The sequence below is a fragment of the Olea europaea genome, chromosome 12 (genome assembly GCF_002742605.1).
Source record: "Olea europaea var. sylvestris chromosome 12, O_europaea_v1, whole genome shotgun sequence".
NCBI classification, from domain to species: domain Eukaryota; kingdom Viridiplantae; phylum Streptophyta; class Magnoliopsida; order Lamiales; family Oleaceae; genus Olea; species Olea europaea.
Window position 1 is genome coordinate 6459608 of NC_036248.1, and position 9140 is coordinate 6468747.

Here is a 9140-nt window from a genome sequence, read left to right on the forward strand (position 1 = left end):
TCGCACTTGGCCTAAATCTGATGTTATTTTTTGTAGATGGCATGCTCGCCTTGTGGGTCATGGTCCTACCAAGGCAATTTTTGATCGTGTTAGGATTTCTGATTTATTAGAAATTGCTCTTCAATCCCCAATTTTTGACCCAGTGCTCTTTCCTATTGCTTTAAGTTTTTGGTCTTCTGAATATAATACCTTTGTTTTCCCTCTTGGCCCCATGTCTATTACTTTAAGGGATGTTGAGGCCCTAGTAAATCTTCCACCTTTGGGCGATACCATTTTCCCAGGTATTTTGATTTCCGGTGTCGCCTCAAAATTTGACAAGAAACTCACTGAGTCCCACTCAAGCCTGCAAAGCTATTATAATCACTCAAGCGCTGAACCTTCCCATGCTGAGCGTGTGGCTTTTCTTCAGATTTGGCTATGTAAATATATTCTTTGTGTGCCAAGTATGAAGCCTTCCATGAGTTACTTACCCATAGCGCATGAATTGGCGCGTGGTAGGCCTTTGAATTTTTGTTCCTTCCTTTTGGTTGCCCTTTATAGAGGCATGACTTCTCTTCAATTTCAATTGAAAAATGGTGCATCTCCCACTAGCAGTGGACCTCTTTGGTTCACTCAACTGTGGTTGAGAGCATATTTTTCACCACTTGATGCTCCATCCATTTCCAATCGTTTTGCTAGCTGCTATGGGCTAGCATTGATCCATTGACCCCTGTACATATGTCTAGTAGGGACATTTTTTCATTCTTTAATTCCTTAAATTCGATTCCTTCTTTCTTTCCTTTTTCTGCTTATTTGACTCCAGATTATGTGCGACCTCCTTCCACCCCTGGACAGTGCAAGCGCCTCTCTGCTCGTTTGGATTCAGTTTTTGACTTGGAGGGAGTTGTTCCATGATATTTTAACTGGAACCAAAGCCAAAACTGGAGTTGAAATATATGCTCTCCAATTTTTTCCTCGCCAACTTGGTTTTGGCCAAACTTGGCTTGTTCCTCCTTGCTATTCAAAAAATTTGACAGACCACTTTCACACCATTAATAAGACAGAGGCACAAGTTATAGATGCTCGCACCATTCTTTTGACGAGTAAATTTTCATTAGCCCCCTTCAATTCTAGCCGTGCCATCCTTCCCCTTTTTGAACAACTCTGGCCATCATGAAGCGCAGATTGTTTGCAACTGATGACTATCGTGCTTTCCATTCACTGGATCAGCCAAACACTTCTTCCACTTCTCCTATTTTGGTCACTCCTGTGTCCATTAGGAATCATTCCTCCCCTGCTCGTGCTAAACAATCTATTCGTCCATCTACTTCCCTACCTGCCAAGGCTACTGTAGCTAAAAATGCCTTAAGCCGCAAACGGCCAGTTTCAGCATCTCCCATTTTGGAGGATGATGATGATGACGCTCCTCTCATCGTTAGGAGAAAGGTAATTGAATTCTGTTTATTCACAAACATACCTTTCTATGTGCTAATGGTTTACTTGAATTTCTCAGAAAAGTTCAACCTCTCCTTTGAAGGCTTTGGTGTTGGCAGCTCCTGCTCCATCATCCTCTGTCGAAGCTGCTTCGTCCAAATCAGCTGATGAATGAACTATGCTTAAAGAAAAACCTTTAGTCCCCGAACCTTCATCACAACCAATGGAAGAGCCACCTTCTTCCCAGGGTGCCGACCCCCCAAACATTGAACAAAAGGTAATACATTTTTTGATGTTTTACCTTTGCTTGTGCTATTGGTTTCTGATTTGTTGCTTCTTGAATTTTGCAAAGGCTTCCATGGGTCTGCCCGTTGTGGCAGAGTCTTCTCGCCCAGATAAGGGAAAGTCTTCACAGGTGGTGGAGCCAACTGGTGATATGCCACTTCCCAAGATTGCTGATGAGGTAAACTTTTCCTTCACTTTCATTTTCGCTTTGTTTATTGTAGTGAAAGCCCTCAATGTTGGCATTTTTCTTTGCAGGGTGCTGATGACATTGTGCGTTTCATCCAGGATTTGTTCACCTCCCGGGGACAAGTCAAGACGTCTCGCCCTACTTCAACCGGTCGTCCTTCTGCTTCTTCAGAGGAAGATATGAAGTTCCTCAAGCAGTCAATATTTGAGTATGTGTCTTTTATGGACATGGACATCAGTCAGGCTAGTGCTGCTAAACATAAGAATAAGCTTGAGCTATTGAGTGCGAAGTTGGCACAAGCACTGACACTTCTGTCGCTCAATATTTCTGCTGATTTTAAAGCGACGTTGAAGGTTGTCCACTCTGACATCCTCTCCTTGCTGGCAAAAAATGTTGAACTGAAGGCCAGGAGTACTCAATATCTTCGTGCTGCATCTGAAAGAGAGTCTTTGCTTTTAGAGATTAACAAAGCCGAGGATGAGTTGAAAGAAATCTCTTCCGAAATCATGATTGAAAACTCCTTGATGACCAGTTTGGCTGCAGAGATGAATGAGCTTCAAGCAAGGATGGACGACTATAAGGCGAGAATGGCTGCCAAAAAGCGTGATGCTTCCCAAGGAATTGAGCGAACCAAGTCTTTAGTCGAGCAGTACAAAAAGCTGGGGGTTGATGACGATTTTGTAGCTGAATTAAATGTCGTTTCTTCTCAGCAGAGCTAGGATTGGGGGAGACTTAGGGAAAGAATTCGATCGGCTTGGAGTGAATTGCAATTAAGACATCCAATGCCTTAAATTTTCCTTTTATAACTTCGTACTAACTGCCATTGCTAAATTTGAATGTACAGCAGCCATTGTAATTAATGAACGACTATTTTGACTACTTGCGTGCTAGTTGACATTGTCCATAATCGTCAACCCCCCAAGCATTTAACTGTTTTATACTAAGATTCATGTACATTCTCTCTTGGTATTTCTGTCTCTTTTCCTAAGACTTTGGGCCACTTGACTCCAATTACTAGGCACGAATGTGGCCGTTCATATTCTGTCTATTCACCTTCACGCCCCTATAAATGCATGTATATTTCGCACTTTTCATTTTTATTTCCATTCTTTTCTTCAAAAACTAATTTACTGCCATCGTTTGGCATTTCAACAATCGATCCAAAATTTTCGTTTTCTATAGAAATGGATCATTTGATCCTCCCATTTTGCTACCTGTTTTGATGTCACCTTTGGTATGAGAGATATGGAAAATATTTTTTGGTCAGCAAAGTTCGTCCCATCGTCTCAATATTCTTTATAAGGAGTTCAATGATAGAAGGCAATTTTTTAGGATGCCTGTCAAGCCACCTTGCTTGCTGAGAGTGCTTCTCAGTCTCCTTGCCCGTTATTGCAGCAATGCAATTAGGCAGACGATGTGAGGGTGCTCTTCTTCCCTTTTGCTTGCTACGAGTGCTTCTCGACCTCTCTGCCTGCCTTTGCAGCAGTGCGATCAGGATGGCAATCAAGGCCAGTTCACCCTCTTACTTAGCGATCGACCGAGAGATTAGTTTGCTCTCAATTGTAGCTTATAGAGCATTTAGTATTTTGTATCTAGCAATTTGTAATGAATGTTTGATAATAAAGAAATTTATTTGAACGTATTTCGTTCTGGCCCTTTTTATATACAATCGATCAACGCGATTTGATTGTACTTTTATTTGTTCACTTTCCCATAAGGAAGGAACATGTTTTTTTTAAATATTTGCCATTAATGAACCTCATGTGCTTGGTGCCATCTAAATCTTCCAAACGATAGGCTCCATTAGGCAATACACTATTTACTTTATATGGTCCTTCCCAATTGGGCGACCACTTGCCATATTTTGGATCCTTGCTATCCAAAGGGAGTATTGTTTTCCAAACCAATTCGCCCAAACTAAATGATTTGGCTATAACTTTTTTATTATAAAAATTAGCCATCCTTTGTTTTTGAACTTACAATCTGTCTTGGACGTCTAACTTTAATTTGTCCAGCTCCAATAAGTTTTGAACTAGTGATTCGATATACTCATCATCATTTAACTTATGTTGTAAACACACTCTGATCGATTGGACGTTGATTTCCATAGGCAAAACAGCCTCTTGTCCATAAGTAAGTTGGGAAGGAGTAATTTTGGTACTTGACCGAAGCGACGTCCTATAAGCCCATAAGGCCTTGTTTAGACATTCGTGTCAATTTCTGGCATTTTCATCTATCATTTTCCTTATGATATTTTTTAGAATCTTATTAGAAGATTCTGCTTGCCCGTTGGATTGAGCATAATACGGTGTGAAGTTCACTGCTTTAACTCCAAACTCGCTCAAGAATTTATTAACTTGATCTCCATTTAAAGAAGTTCCGTGATCTACTATCAAAGTTTGTGAAATCCCAAATCTATAAATAATATGATCACGGATAAATTCTATGACACTCTTTTGTGCGATTTCTTTTAAAGGTACCGCTTCTACCCATTTAGTGAAAAAATCAGTCGCAACTATAACAAAGGTATGTTGTTTGGACGATGGGGGATAAATCTTCCCTATCAGGTCTATCGCCCAACTCTTGAACGGCCAGGGTTTGATAATGTGTGTCATCTCTCTTGCTGACGCCCTTTGTATTGGACATGCTATACAACTTTTTGTATATTGAACACATGATTCTCCTATCTTGGGCCAAAAATATCAATTCCTAATAATTAACTATCTCATCCTTTGGCCAGCTTGATGAGTTCCACATATCCCTTCGTGCACCTCAACCATGATTGTCCTGATTTCTTGCAAACTTACACATTTTAACAATATATCATCAGAGCGTTTCTTAAACAACTCTTCATCTATCAGTGTATAGTTTAACAAACGCAACTTCATTTTTCTACTATCTCCTTTATTAGGTTTTTTAAGAAACTTTTTAATTTCTGCCCTCCAATCTATTGCATCTCCATCTTGTATGCAATGAATTTCAATCTTTTTCGCCCTTCTTTGGACTACGGGCAATATTACTCCATATTCATAAGTAGATTTTCAATTTAAAACCTTTCAATACCCTGAGGCCATCTGGGCCAACTCATTTGTTACGTCATTATATATCCTATTAACACATTGAAGCTCTACTTGGTTGAATTCTTCCAACAACCCTTGGGTGATTTCATATTGACTTATAATGGAATCACTTTGACACTTAAAATCACCAATCAATTGGTGAATTACCAATTGAGAATCGCCTCCATATCTATCATTGATTCTAGGCCTACGATTGATGCTTCATATTCGGCTTGATTGTTGGTGCACATCCTATCCAAAGTGAATGCGAACTTGTAACAAATCCCTAAAAGATTTATCAATGCCACTCCTACTCCTACACCTTTAGAGGTCTTTGACCCATCGAAGTACAAAACCCAAGGTTTTAATTCGAATGAATTGATTTCTAATTCAATTTCTTCAGGCATGTCAAGGCATGGATGATCGGCCAGAAAGTTAGCCAAAGCCTGATTTTTGATTGCCTTTTGGGGTATGTATCGTATTTCGAATTCTGATAATGCTAACGTCCAAAGGCCTACCCTTTGGTATAAAATAGGATGAGAGAACATATACTTAACTAAATTTACTCTAGAAATCAAATAAACGGTGAGGGCCATAAATAAGCCCTTAATTTCGTACACATGAAATATAATGCAAGATATAATTTTTCAATGGCAGAGTAATTACATTCACATTTTGTTAACCGTCTACCCAAGTAGTAAATCGCCATTTTTTCACCAAATTGGTCTTCTTACACGACCATTCCAGCTATTGATTCTTGTTCAGCCGATATATACACTTTCATTGGCCGTCCTTGTATTGGTGACACCAACACTGGTGGATTTGATAAATATGTCTTTAGGCTTTCAAAAGCCTTTTGATGCTCTTCTTTCCAGACGAATTCGTCCTGATTTTTCAACTTTAAAAGAGGCGAAAAAGTTTTAGTTCACCCTGCACAGTTAGAAATAAAGCGTCTTAAAAAGTTTACTTGGCCTAGAAACCTTTGCAATTCTTTTTTATTGCTAGGTGATTTGGCCTCTAAAATGGCCTTCGCTTTATTTTTATCAAATTCAATCCCCCTTTTGTGTACTGAGAAATCAAGGAAGTTTCCTGCATTAACACCAAATACACATTTCAAGGGATTCAATTTTAGTTTATATTGCTTCATTCGCTCAAATGAACATCTCAATTGTTCAAAATGGTCATCTTCTTTAATGGATTTGACCACTATATCATCTACATACACTTCAACAAATTTGCCTATCATATCATGAAAAATCAAATTCATCGTCCTTTGATAAGTTGCTCCTACATTTTTTAGGTCGAAATGCATAACTACCCATTCAAAACATCCTAGAGACCCAGGGCATCTAAAGGCAGTTTTGTGTATATCTTTCTCAACTATATAAATTTGATTGTATCCTGAATACCCATTCATGAAGGAATACATTACGTGTCCGACAGTCGAGTCTACTAAAGAATCTACCGTGGGCATTGGATATTCATCTTTGGGTGTGGCTATGTTTAAATTTTTAAAGTCTATACACACCCTTAATTTACCATTCTTTTTTAGTACTTGCACGATATTGGACAACCATTCGACATATCTGACTGTTCTAATAAAGCCTGCTTTTAATAATTGCTCCATTTCTTTCTTAATCTCAGGGAGTACATTAGGAGCAAAACGCCTAGGAGGTTGTTTATGAGGTTTAAAATTTGGCTTGGTTGGTAATTTATGTTCTACCAAACCTCTATCTAAACCAGGCATATGTTCATATTTCCAAGCGAAACAATCCTTATATTCCTTTAATAAAGCGATTAATTTATCACTAATCTCTTGATCGAGCATCTGGCTGACGAATATTGGGCAATCTTCTCATTCATTGCCAATATTCACTTTAATTAGAGGGTCCTGTGCTTGAGTGTATCTAGGCTTGATGATCCTCATTACTTCATCGTCCAATTTTCTTATAGGCACTTCTTCTTTTAAACAATCCACCTTGTTGACTTCTTGGCCAATATTTTGTTCCAACTCGAAAACTACCAATTTGTCTCTCAATGCTTCCAAGGCTGCTTCTTTTTTCGTCTTGTCCTTACATTATTTATTGAAAGCCATTAATTTGGCTTTGAAGGCCTGAACATCGGCCATTTGTTTTTGTTGCTTACAACTCATTTAAAACTCCTTGATTACTCTTTTGCCAATTACTGGCTCTTCTAGGACCACTATGTTTGGCCTCATTTGACTGAACATTTCAATGAGTGCATCTACTGAACACGGCTCTTCACTCTGTGCAATGATTTGAGTTTCTTCTCCATCTTGGACTACTCTGACGGGTCCATAATTTCCTTCGTACATGAACCTTTCCACTGAGTTTGTTTCTGCGACAAAAGGCCTATGATCAGCCTGCACCACTTCTGCCTCACCCTTATCACTCCAAAAAACCAGACATTGATGGAGCGATGAGGGTATACAGCGATTTCCATGTATCCAATCTCTTCCCACTAATACATTGTAACTAGTAGGACCATCTATTACAAAGAAAACAGTAGTCCTAGTAGTTGTCCCTATAGTTATGTCCAATGGCATAATCCCTTTAGTTGAAGTTGCTCCTCCATTAAAACTTGTAAGGATGACTTCCGTTGGAATCATATCGCATTCCGTTTTTACAAATTTCCTCATCATCCTAGATAGAATGATGGTTATAGCTGCTCCATCATCAACAAGTACCTTTGTCGTAGGTATGCCGTCAACTAAAGTTTTAACGTACAATGGCCTCAAGTGTTTAGTTAATTTTATGGCTGATCTCTTAAAAAAAACCTTTTCGGCAGCATCTATTTCCACTTCTTATTTGTCCTCTGTCGAGTTATCCTTTTGTGATAAGTCAACGTGCAGTATGTCGCACTGAGCTTCTGTTTCTTGAATTTCTTTTTTACTGTTTTCTAATGCTTCTTCTTCGGTTATCCAACCTGTGGGAGGAGACATTATTCTTGGAGGTGATCCATACTTTTCAGAGTGAAGAACTCTCTTTTTCCTTTTGGGCGTCCCGTACATCACGTAATAATCGAAAGAACGCCCAAACATTTTCCCCAACAAGTCTACTTCACGAACCCCCTCTCGATGTAGTTGCTTCAACAGAGTATTGTGCGATACCCCTCTCTTTCTTCTTTCTACTTCCAGATCAATTTTCTCTTCGATGTCTGTCATACTATCATCCCCTTCATCATCGTAGGCCCCTCTAGAAGTTTGACATTCTTCACATTCCAGCACATATGCTTCTTCTTCGTTATCCTCCCTTTCTTCTTCTTTCTCTTTGTTATTGAACTCATTGGCTAGTGAGTAATTATTAGTCATGACAGGAGATAACGTACCGCACTGAATAGTAAGGAGCTGATCTGGGTCCTTTCCATCTCTTCTGTCTCGCTCAAACTTCGATCTCCCAGAAGAAGTTTCTGGCAATTCTTCCATTGATTCACCTCTACTAGTCTCTTCACTGTCTTTTAGAATATTTTGATTGGCTACCTTGAGTAGTTTAGGCGCTTTAGGACGTGGCATTCTCAGTTTTTGCCTCATCATTCGTCCATAGTTCCGTTGAAAACGCCTTTATTGGGTTCTAGTCATCTCATTGAAAGGTATCACCCTTCCTGCATTATACTGGAACGAATGCCATACATTTGGTTGGCGAGGTTGTGGCCTGAATATTCTACCATTATTTACTGGCCTGAATTGCCTCTCAAAAGGCGGTTTCCTATAGAATGATGTATCTTGCCCTCTACCAGGCTGAGCGTTTGGGAAAAAACTAGGGCGATGGTGATACTGTCATATCCCTGATTTCTGTGTATTTGCATTCACTTCTCTTTTGCACCTTGTACACATGATGTCTTAATCCTTTTTGGGCTCCTTCCCTTTGATACATTCAAAGACACTGGGATGTGGCCTAGGGTCCTCTTCCTCGTCATCTACAACTAACTTGAATTTTGACAACTTGTTTTTGAAACCAGTCGTCACCATGTTCACCCCAAGTGGCCGTGGAAAAGGGTTTTCATCCACTGTCATTTTCTTCTTGTCCTCGAACGTAATTCGTCCTGATTCAACGGCATCCTATTCAACGACATCCTGTGTGAGTTCTCCAAGTAATACACGTATGGTTCAAAGAATCAACTCTGTCATTGGTTCGTAATGACCGTGACTGCTCTGACTCCGTCCCTCTGTTCGTGGA